This window comes from Talpa europaea (assembly GCF_964194135.1).
Source record: "Talpa europaea genome assembly, chromosome: 2".
NCBI classification, from domain to species: domain Eukaryota; kingdom Metazoa; phylum Chordata; class Mammalia; order Eulipotyphla; family Talpidae; genus Talpa; species Talpa europaea.
The window spans coordinates 27,880,325-27,893,158 of record NC_140068.1 but is presented as its reverse complement, the minus strand read 5'-3'; the positions used below and the strand labels follow the sequence as shown (position 1 = coordinate 27,893,158).

General features: G+C 34.0%; 1 pseudogene across 1 annotated transcript in view; it reads right to left on the bottom strand.

The window, feature by feature from the left end:
* LOC311186896 (heterogeneous nuclear ribonucleoprotein D-like) overlaps positions 1-12,834 on the bottom strand; it is a 76,715-nt pseudogene that overhangs the window by 62,727 nt on the left and 1,154 nt on the right. Inside the window, exon 2 of the transcript in view lies at positions 9,984-10,035. The product of the transcript in view is annotated as a heterogeneous nuclear ribonucleoprotein D-like (transcript). The remainder of the gene's footprint in view (positions 1-9,983; positions 10,036-12,834) is intronic.

Here is a 12,834-nt window from a genome sequence, read left to right as displayed (position 1 = left end):
TTTTTAATAGTGTCTTGTGAAGAGAAATTTTGAATTTTAATGAAGTCAAATTTGCCATTTTTTTAAATAGATGATAATTTTATCTTTTTTACTATCTTTGCCTACTCTAGAATCACATGAGTTTGCTTTTTTAAAAAAATATTTATTTATTTATGCATACAAGAGCTGGGGTACCAGCCAGAGATGGGAGGGGTGACAGGATTTACCAGAGACAGAGTGGGGAACAGAACAGGCAGACTGAAATACACTGCTCAGGGGAGCAGTGGGCAAGACAGGGGAGGTCTGCTGCGCCATGTGAGTTGCTCCCTGGCCGGCCGGGGATCGAACTCGCGCTGCAGAGGCTGCAGAGGCTGCGGACACCTTCATAGTGCAGTGCTTAACCCCTTGTGCCACCAGGGAGGCCCCCACATGGGCTTTGTCTTATGGTTTCTTAAGGTAAATATTGTTTTAGTTTTATTGTTACATCTATAATCCATTTTGAGCTAGATTTTTATATGTTGTAAGGTAACAGTCAAAGAGTATATTATTTTTCATATTTATATCTAGTTGCAATAGCACAATTTCTTGAAAGCAATATATTTTCACCATAAATCCATCTTGGAATCTTTGCGAAAAATCAATGAACTACACATGTGTAGGTCTACTAAGTATTCTGTATTTTGTTACTTTGATCTGTGATTTTGTCCTTTTAAAAATCTATTTTGGCTCTTGTTGATCTCTTGCATTTTCATATACTTTTAGAATCAACTTAGTAATAATTATTGTAAAAGCTTACTGTTTTATTGCAATTATATTTAAGCTATAGATAATTTGTGGAGGATTGTCTTAACAATATGGAGTCTATAAATTCATGAATGTGGTATATCTCCCAATTTCTTTGGCTGTTTCAAAACTTTGCCCAGCAATGTTTTGAAGTTTAATACAAATTTCCCACATATTTAGCAAAAAAAAAAATCAAAAATATTACTGTGTGTAGCTCTGGAGCTATTTTTCTATATTGATACTCCTCTGTAAAATACTACCCTAAAATTTCCAGTCACCTCAACATCCCTGAGTACATATTTTCACCCTTCTATTAAGTAAAAGTATTGTGCTCTATTTGGCTTTTTTTCCATGGACTGAGGTCTGGACTATGGTTCCAGAGAGAAATCTGGGGCGAAGTAAGATGACCTGTTTCCTATATCTATGTTAATTCATGTATTTTTGTCAATTTTCTAATTTTTGATGGCAAAAGTGCTAGTTGGGTATTTGTTGTTCAATCTTGGTCAAGAGCAGAACTCCTAAAAAACATTTTAGGTTATTATGTGAGATAAAGACTTATTTGATTTGATTTCTAAGTAGTAAATTAATTCTTAAAGCACTGTTTAAAATCTTAACTTGATAAACATCAACTTTATCATAATTTTTTTTAAGATTTATTTATTTATGAATTCAAACACTGGGGTGTAAGCTAGAGGTGCAGGGCGTGAGGGTGGTGAGAGGATTCTCCAGAGAGAGTGGGGAGCAGAACAGGCAGATCTACTGAACTACACTGCTGAGGGGAGCAGTGGGCGAGGCAGGAGAGGGCTGCTGTGCCATGTGAGTTGCTCCCTGGCCAGCCGAGGATTGAAGTCGCATTCATGCTGCAGTGGCTGTCGATAGCTTGATAGAGCCATCTTTAACCACTACGCCACCAGGGAGGCCCCATAAAATTATTTTTTAAGTAACTTTATACGTTTCTGGACTTACTGACTATTCTATTTGTATTAAGCCTTAGATATAGTTTAGTAAATAGGAAGTTAAAATATATTTTAGATTATTATAGTATAAAAGCCTCTAATTTTCTATCTTTTTTTGGTAATTGATAATATGTGATATATTGTGATAAAAATTATGAATGTAAGATTGTGTGTATTTATATTTGTGAAGTTATTAATCCATAAAATATTTTATTCTTTCATTAAAAATATTTCTCTGTGGTAAGCTATATATTATTCTAAATTTACTCATTTATTAGTGCTTAGGTTTGATGAAGGATAAGAAATGATTAATGTGAAGAAATTATTTCTTACAAAACATTTTAATTTTCTCTACGCTATATTGTAGACTGGACTGACATCTGAATTATTAGTAAGAAAATTTATATAATTTTGAAATAATAAATAACTTTAAACTTATAAATATTAAATATAAAGGTTTAAGATGAACAGTCTGCATGAGGAATAGAGAACTTGATTTGATTCAATCTTATAGCAATAAAAAAATATTTTTGAAGATTGAATAATTTATGGAGCATATTGAACTGAACTAAGTAAATAAAACAAAATTCCAAAGAATGAACTTTTGAAACTGAGTTTAATAACATATTATATGTATGAGATTTTTGTAGAGATATGAGAAATTCATACATAGAAGCTCTAGTTGATTTTAAGTTTGTAGAAATAAATATAAATGTTAATTTAGAAACCTTATGTAAAGTAGAAGACATGCAAAAGAAGACAAATGTTCATTTGGCTTTGTAAGGATTTTACTTTGATCATTCATTAATTTACTCAATTTACAAACATTTATTGAGCTTAGCATCTGCAGTATAACACATAGCTATGTGTTGTGGGTATAAAGTATGTAAGATGTACTATAACTTCAGTAAAGTCACATGTTCATAAATATCACATTAATTTTGATCCAATGTTAGAAGTGGTAGATATATTGTACATATGCTTTTAGTGAACAGACATATGATCTAACATTTTATAGCATTAATATAACCATGAAAATATTAAGAATTGTTAGCCTAATCTCCTTATATTTCAGTTTTAAAAATATGGCCTTATTGTATATTTTATTACATATTTTAAATCAATATTTATTGCATATTTTTTATCAAGTAGTCAACCTAGCAATTTTCACAGCAGAAAAGATGTTGGCACAAAGCTTACCACACTTTCAGTCATTGACAAAACGGACCTATAATTTGTCTCTTTAAATTTGTTCTTTTCCCATGGGCTTCACTTAAACTTAGAAAACAGAAATTTTACCTGGTGCATGGCTTGAAAGAAAGAGGTACCTGGGGGAGCACGAGTTATCATGGAAAAGAAACTGAAGAGAGTCAAACACAAAGGTCCTTCTCTGAAATTATGCCTCACGTATACCCCACAGTTCACACCAGTGTCATTGCTTCATAGTCTCAGCTACCCACGTAGTTCCCTTTCCCTTTATCTTGCCCTAATCATCCACTTCTTCCTCTACCCTCATATCACCTAAGGCCTCCTCTGTAGTGGTTTTGGAGTGCCATTCCAGAACATTTAAGAGCACAAAAGCAAGCATGCTTTACTGATGTCTTTACTGATTCTTTACTGATGTATCTGAAACAAACAAATACATGAATAAACAATTAAATCTCCAATGCTAGCTTCCTAGAATTTTATCTCTTACTGGTTTCTGTCAATTCATTTATGTATTCTTTATGTTAAATATACTGTAAATGCACAATGGTGGGGTCATGCACAAAATTCCCCCACTTCCAAATTTTAGGAATTTAATAAGTGGGCATTGATTGTAATGGAAAAATGAGACTGATTTTTATGGAATGGATTTTTTGGCCTGAACACCATTTCCCAAGCAAGTCTCCAGAATATCCTGTGGAATGATTTATGAAAACAAAAGGGGTTTTATGGCCTGATAAATGCAATTTATAGTTTATAAGTATAAACTATCCCATGTTGTAGATTCAGTGCACTTACAGTAGTACTAATCTTTCTCATATGTCCTAGTGAAGAAATCTGCTTTGCATAATAATTTCAAAGTTTTTTCCAAGGTAGTTTAGTGGATTGCTTATGAGTTCAAGGTCTGCAGTCAGACAACCCAAGATCATATCCCGACTCTGTCATTTACCAAGCGAGACACATTGGGTCATTATTTTTTTGTTCCTAAGTTCCTTCATCCACAAGATGGGGATAACAGTGATAATTGCCTCATAGATTTCTTGTGAGAATTGAAGAATTTTATGTCAAGTGCTTTGAATAGTACTTAGTATAAATGTTCCTAAAAAGATCTGTAATTTTGATCTGACTTTGGTATTCTTTTTTTCATGAAGCACCTGCTTATAGCTTATTGTTAAGAATATATTTATCATTCATTGATCGATTATCTTAGTCAGTTCGGTTGCTATAGCAAGTACTATAGACTGAAAGTAGGTGAAACAACACTTATTCTCACAGTTATGGGCACTAGATGATCTAAGATGAAGATGCTGGATGATACATTTCCTGCATCATCCATTTGAGAACCCATTTCCCGGCTTATAAATGACTGTCTTGTATCTTGTATTCTCATGTGCTAGGATACAGAGAGCAAGGAAGCAAAATTCCTTATCTCTTCTGACAAGATTCAGATACTTTTTTTTTTTTTTTTTGTGGGACCCTCGCCAGGAGGCCCAGTAACAAACCGGCGCTGCAGAGGCTGCGGGCAGCCTTGCAGCCCAGCGCTCAACTGCTGCGCCACCAAGGGAAGCCCTAGATTCAGATGACTTTTATGAGGACTCTACACTTATGACTTAAATGCATCCAAATGACTGAGGTCCTACTATCACCATATTCAGTATTAAGGATTTAACTTAAGAATTTTAGAGAGACCTAAACATTAATTCTATAACAGGAGTATTGCTATTTTTTTTTTAATTTAAAGATAAACAAATTGAGACATAGATGACATCAAGTATTCAATCAACAAATATTTACACAGCAAGACATAACTGTTAACCCATATTTGTAGGTAAAAGGCATGCATGGTAGAAACCTTGATCTCTCTGACTCCCAAGCTTGTTCCATGGGCTACACAGTCTTCTTGTACTTACTTAAGATACTTGAGATATTGAATGTGACCATCTGCTACCAAATTTTCAATTGCAGAAGAATTTGTTATGTTCTGGGAACTTGGCACAACTAGCATACTATCTAGGGACAGTTTTTTTTTTTTATGGCTGATTATATCAGGGGTAAGTGCCAGACCCAAAGATAGCTGATTAGTTGCCATGTGAATTTTGCCAAATAGGGATAATAGGTGATTAAATAAACAATTCCAGATATTCTCTTAGGGTATTTGAGTATCAGACACACTGGCAGAGTGGTTCCTTTGCTTTTTTACTGAAATAACATTGGTTTATAGCATTATATATGTTTAAGATATGTATCATTAAAAATCAACATCTGGATCTACTTTTCTTTGGTCACTAAAAGTTTAATCCACCATACATGACTTAACCACTTTTACATGATTTAAACACTCCCCTTCCACCTTTGCTTCTGCTAACCACAAATTTGGTCTTACACACTAGAAGTTTATTTTTGTTTTATTGACTACATTTATTTGTTTTGTTTCTTTATGTATTACATATGGGTGAAATCATATGATATTTGTCTTTCTCCATCTGACTTTTTTCACTAAAAGCTTTCTCACTAAGCATACCTTCCTGGTGCACCCATGTTGTTGCCAATTGCAGGATTTCTTCTTTTTTAAAAAAATAATTATAGGAATATGATTGCGTATATGTGTGTGTATATGTATAATATGTGTATATGTATGTATATATGTTTTTGTGTGTGTATACACACACCACATCTTTATCTGGTCATCAGTTGATGGCACTTAGGTTGTTTCCAACAATTGATACTGAAAATAGTATTGCAATAAACATGGGACTGCATATATCTCTTTTAATTAATGTCTTCATATTTTTCAGGTAAATACCCAGAAAGAAGATAATTGAATTACATGAAATTATTATTTTTAACTTTTGAGGAATCTCCATACTATTTCCAGAATGGGAACACCAATTAACATTCCAACTGAAGGTGTTCAAGGATTTGAAAGGGAGATTTTAATCTTGTGGAACTGGTTGAAGAGACAATATGTTACTAACTTACTATACTGGCTAAGCCTCAAAATGCTCACTTCTGATAGAACACTAAGAATCTGGTGCATCTGGAACTCCTGGTGGTACAAGGGTTAAAGTCTCAGCACTATCAAGCCATCACCAGCCACTGCAGCAGGGGCCTGCTGAGCCAGATCTATGGGCACAGACAAAACAGAGTCTAATGTTAGTGAAGAGGTTATTTTTCTGAAATCTGCATTGAACACATTACTTCTCATCCTTTATAGTGCTTTAACTTTGAGACATTGGAGTTTTTATTAATGGAGGTAGTGTTTCTTTTCTAAGGGTTACTGCAGGCAGGGGAATATAACTTTTGTGAGAGTGAAAGGAGAGCTGTAGATGTGTATAAGTGTGACACGATGACTGCAGCTGACAGACCGGCTTCTAAACCTAATTGAAACAAATGTTGAATACTTCTAGAAAAAAAATTAAAAACCTGGATGATGAGTTGAGAGGAGCTTATTTCCGCTTAAGCAGATAGGAGAATTTTGATGACTCATAATTAAATATATCTCCATTTTTAAAAATCAGTCTGTAAAGTCTTGGAAATACTGCTTATAATTAAAATAAATCCCTATCAACTGAGATAACATCAGCATTTCTTATGATTCCTACCAATTTGAAAGAGCTTAGCTAATACAATTATACAGTACACTACCTACTATAGTATAGATGAAATATTGAAAGATTTTTTCTACTAAATTAAGTATGAGATGGAAAAGACAGAGATTTAGTTTTGCTTTTTGACATTTCAAACCAGAAAGTGTTGTAATCAAAGAAACAGCAGCCTGAAAGTCACATAGTAGAAGTTCTTTCATAGAAATACTTGAATTACTTCTACAATTTAATAAATTATTCACCATTATACTAGAAAGATAGACAAACTTCTTTTCATTTAACTTTTTTTTTAAAAAAAAATGTGTAGACTCATCCGAAGTTGTGAGTACAGAGGGTACAGAGGGACTGTGTACCCACCATCCAGCTTCTGCTATGGTGGCATCTTGCACAGCACTTTATCCAAGTCAGGAGATGGATATTGGCAAATTACAATGAACTAAAACAAATCCTCAAATACCAAAAATCACTAAACCTACCCCAAGATGAAATAGTTAATCTGAAAGCTTCTGTAAATATTGGAGAAATTGAATCTGTAATTAAAAAGCTTCTGGAAAACAAATATCCAGATGATTTTATTGGAGAATCTACAGTTACTTACAGGAGTTATGTTAATCTAAAATTCTCCTCTAGAAAACATAAGGGTAATAAACATCTGAACAGTTTATTTTTTAGGCTAACCTTACTCTATTTTACCTTTTTATAATGTTGTTTCAAGTAGGAAGGTAAAGATTGGTCCCTTCTGCTCCTTCTTGACCACATGTAAAAGTCCTAACAATTCTATTTCACCTGGACATTTTTTACTTTTCCTGACTTCTCTCCCATCTTCTATTTTCACTCACTCTTAAGAAATTCCTTTAGTTACAACCAGGGTAACTCTCTAAAATACATAGTTGATCAAGAACGACACTAAAAATCTTCCTAGTTCTGATAGCATTTAACATGTAGAATGTTAAGAAAATGTCTAAGAAAATCTCAATATAGTTTAGGGGTCTTCTGTTTAAATTTACCCTCCATCCCTCAAATCCAATATCTTCTAGTTCATGCATTCATACACCAGATTTGAAGATCTTCAAAGATTTGAGACTACCTCACATCTTATCTTTAGATAGTCATACATCCTTGTCCCTCTCCCCTTGCTACCCTCTACATACCCTTTACTTCTTCATTTAAAGTGTGCTTTCTCTAGGGGCCTCCCTGGTGGCACAAGGGATTAAGTCTCAGCACTATGAAGCAATCCACAGTCACTGCAGCACAAATTCGATCCCCAGACAGGGAGCAACCCACATGGCACAGCAGACCTCTCCTATCTTGCCCACTGCTCCCCTCAGCAGTGTATTTCAGTGGATCTGCCTGTTCTGCTCCCCACTCTCTCTGGTGAATCCTCTCACCCTCCCCATACCTCTGGCTTACACCCCAGCTATTGTATGCATAAAAAATCTTTAAAAAAATAAAGTTGATTTCTCTAGGTTTGACTTAGTGCCTACCACTTAACAGGAATATAAACAAACATTTCCTTTGGTGTATATTTGTTTGTGATTGGTGTGGGGTGAATAGACTTGAAAATATACTAATCCTGGACATTTGTGATGTTTTGTTTTTAAAACCAAATAACTAATGACATTATGCTATCCATACTTATATAGTTGAGCTAGTTCTATTTATAATGAATAGCTTTTAGTATGACTGTTTTCAAAACTCAAGTTTGCAATGGAGTTTTTCCACCTGCTCCCTTTGCTCATCACTCCTGCTGAGTCTGGCCTTCCTCCAGGATTCTACTTTTGGTGCCAGATTTCACCCAATACAAGGTTGGCATAATTATTCAATTTTATTCCAGGAAAGGTCCTTCTACTTCTTACCCAGGCCAGCTGGCATTTTCTTAAAATCCTCTCTACTAATGCTGGCCTATCACATGTTCCAGGTTCCTCTTGCCTTGGCTTTTTCTCATAACACACCAGATTCTCTAAGGATGCAAAGGCTATTTGTCTTGACTGGTGGTGGGCAGAATTCCTAGTCCTATTACCAACCACCAAGCAGAAATTATTCAACAAGAAAGGAAAGGTAGTATTTATATTTTTTTAAATCAAAGGACAAAAATAGGACTTAAAGTTCCTCCCTACCCCCAAAGTTATTCTCACAAAAGCCCTATAATGTTGATTATTGACATATAAAACTATACTTTGAAACATGTTTCAAAGGTATTTTTTTAAATTAAACTACTTGAATCTATGTGTATGTTGATATTTTGGGAAATTATTTTCCCTGCTTTTAATTTGGAGGCCTGCTTGACTATAGACTGGGTTTAATATTTGAATCATATATCCATTTGTTAGTAAATATTAAGTTCAATTTTATGCAAGACTGTGCTTGATTTAGGGACACATCCTAGTGAGCAGTGTATCAAAAACCTGACTTTTCCTGATTTATTTGTATGTAGATAGCTAAAGACAAAATTTTAGAACATCTTCAATGTTCTAAAATGTATTGCATACCTATTATATTTTTTGTACTTTCTTGAAAATGGTATATTAATTAAAATTTGTCTCTCTTCCTATTGTTTCTTTTTTTGTACCCCAGGGACACTGAATTGGATTAGTGTTTTTCTTTGTTTTAACACATACCCTCATCAATGTCTCTTACATGCCTAATTTTTTAGTTTTATTTGCAAACAGTAATATAATAGATACCAGTTAACACCCTACTTAGAAATTAGAAATCTAATGATCTATATGCCCTCTACCTATTTCTTACTATCCTCTAGTCCTGTCAGATCACATATAAATATTTTCTTACTTTTAAAAATATTATCTATTTAAAGCTAACTATCCTTTATTTTATTTTATTTTTTAAAGATTTATTTATTTATTTATTCATTTATACAAGCTCTCGGTACAGTCAGAAGCGCGGGAGGGTGAGAGAATCCACCAGAGCCAGAGCGGGGAGCAGAGCAGGCAGAGGGACCCAAGTACACTGCTGAGGGGAGCAGCGGGCGGCAGGAGAGGTCTGTGCGCCATGCGGGACCCTCCTCCAGTGGTGGGGGGAGCAGCCAGGGATGAACCGGCGCCCCAGAGGCTGCAGGCAGTTTCGCATTACAGTGCTCAACTGCTGCGCCAAGGGGGGAGGCCCTAAAGCTAACTATCCTTTAAAGTAGATTGTTTTAATTTTTATGGGCCCAGCACACTTCCACTGTTTGACACCTTTCTATTGTTTTAATTTTTTGACTTATAAAATATATTATTCAGCTTTTAACTTTTTGGCCTCACTTTTCCTACTACATTTAGCTTGCTTATATCCTATAGTGTTGTTGTATGTATATTTATCAATTTATTATTTGACATTATTGCACTTTTTGAAAATACAATAATATTATTATCCATTTATGTGCTTTCAATTGTTCATAGATTTTTGCTATTATAAAAATATTGATATAAATATTCTGTACACATGTCTTGTTTACCTTTACAAGAATTCTCTTTGGTATAAAATTGTCTGAATTAACCATGAGTTTCCTAGAAATTATCAGGAAAAATAAGGACCATTTTAGAATGAATTTTGTTATTAGATGCCCTCCTGTGTCTCAGAGAGATTCGCAGAAAGCATATGTGTGTAGAACTACTTTTTTGAAAGTTAACTTTTCAGAATCTCAAATTTGCTGTCCAAGGATTAAATTCAACCTGTATTTTAATTTTCTTTGTTGTTGTCTTATTTTTCAAAGGTGCATACAGTGATGTTTTCCTAATTAAATAATTAATGCTAACTAATAACTGTGTTATGTTGTTATGTCAGATAACATGAATAAAACATTCAATCCTGAACAGGAGAAGGGTTTCTCATGATCAGTTTAGAAAAGTGAGAGTTATAGTTAGATTTGACAAATTGATGGAAATTAAGAAGCATTGTTCAAATAACATTTTCTCCTATGATAGAACATGGAAATTTGAATAAGAGATTTGAAGTGTATGAATTCACTGCTATCTGTTCAATGTTGATATTAATCAACATCACTTTCTTATAAACTTAGTTTGCCCTCTCTTATAAACTTAGTTTGAGATTATCTTTTTGCCTTAAACTTTCACAAAGCAAAACACACACTAAACATTTTTCCCATTGCCCAGGTAGGACAACGGCTGGAATTTCCTGAAGGTGCCAAACAGATAACTCACATTTGCTCTTTCAGGCAAATGTCATTTATGCCCTGAAATTAAGGTTGCATTTGTAGTTTATTACTTTACCACAAGGGTGCACTATGGAGCTCTCACAAAAACAAGAATCAGTTATTATTATTGCTGTAATTTATTTATCCCAAGGTAAAATGTTTCTACTGGATTTACTTGAAGGTGTTCATACTTAAAAGCTTTCCTATGTTGTTAATGATACTGTGCATAGGAACAATAAATTCTCCTCATAAATAAAATATGAAAGATAAGAATTTCTTTACCATAATTAATTATCAAGTCTTTAAAATGGTTTCATAGATTGTTTCAGGCATGAAAATGAATTTGGTCTAGGTTAAAAAAATTTCTTTGGCACTTTCAGAAATAATTTTCCTCTTAAAAAGAACTTCTAATTATTTGGGTGAAATAATGATAGGATTTTAGTATATATTCTAAAACTTAGTATATGTTCTGTGAAACTTTAATACATTGTATTACCATATCAATGTTTTCATTATTTAAATTAAGCAAAGTTATTTGTTGGATTTTTGTGAGCCTTGCATAAATCAAGAGGAATTTTACATAATGCATATATCAAGCTGGACTATTAGAAGTGAGTTTTGTTTGTAAAACAAAGAAAAAGTGCAGCTATCAATAGTGCCCCAAACTTAATTATATCTATTATTAGACATATACAACCTCTGTGACTTCATTGATTAAAAAGTGGCAATTTTTGTATATGTATATAATCAAGCTTTAATTAAAACCTATTGACATAGTGAAGATAATACCTGTTTGGTTCCATTATACACACACATATGCATATATAATACTATGTAATTACATAGTTATGTAGATATAATGATTTTTGAGTGAGAAAAATTTTGAAACAGGAAGTTATTGGAAAAAAGTAATTGATAAAACTTGTTCCTGGGTAAAAAAGTATAATCATAGAGTTGCATTGATATAAAAATAAGATAATGTTGGATAATATGATAAAAGATGTTGTTCCTATAAATCATAATTCTATTTTATGCTTTTTAAAAAAGATTATTTATGCATACAAGAACTGGGGTACAAGCCAGAAGTGTGGGGATGGTGAGAGGATTCACCAGAGATAGAGCAGGGAACACAGCAGGCAGACTGACTGAAACACACTGTTGAGGGGAGTAGCAGGTGAGACAGGTGAGGTCTGCTTCCCCATGTGGGTAGCTCCCTGGCAAGCTGGGAATTGAACTCGTGTTTCAGAGGCTGCGGATAGCTTCATAGTGATGTGCTTAACTCCTTGCACTACCAAGGAGGCCCCTGTTATTTTGTTTTTTAAAAAATAATAATTTAATCTTTATATTGTGGTAATGTTAGGAGTCTTTCCATCTGGTATCACCATTGTAGGGCACCCACAACCAAACCACCCATAGTCCACCGCTATAGTCCATTACCTCCCTTCCATCTTTGTACCCTTCCCCACCTCTTGGATGCTTCAGTTTAATAGTCAGTTTTCAAGGGTTAGCATTTAAGTTTGTCTTTCTTTGTTTCCTGGTTTGGTTTTTCTATATTCCACTAATCAGAAAGTTGACAATATTTTGCTTCTAGATAAAGCTTTGCAATTTTTGATATATATAGATCTGCCTTTTCCTTTACCTACCAGTGAGTATTTATTAACTGCTTATGGTATGTCAGGCCCTGTGGGACATCCTAGGTAATCAAGGTCAGTAACAATAGCAGATGCAAAAGTCTCCTTAAGGCATTCACTATCCATTAGGAAAACAGTGGGGTAGAGTTATCAGAAAGGAGTATGATGGCCCAAAGCTTCCTTCAGTACTCACTGGGAAAGTTTGCATTAGTAACAGTCAGAATAGGTTGGATTTGTAAGGAACACTATCTCAGTATTATGCTTTATTTTAGGTAGTGAAACAAACACACGGCCAGGAGGCAGAATTTTCAGGTTTTAGTCTCAGCTGTGTCAGTAATGCTTAGGGAACTTCAAAGATCCTGCTTCCTTATTTGTAAGATACAGGAGTTAGAGCATATGATCTTTCAGTTTTCTCTGAGCTTTAGCATGTTATGATTTGACTTACGTGACTGCATAATTAAGAGATTTGCTCTACTAAAATGTGAAAGAAACTGGATTGCAAATTGAACATTTGTAGTGAT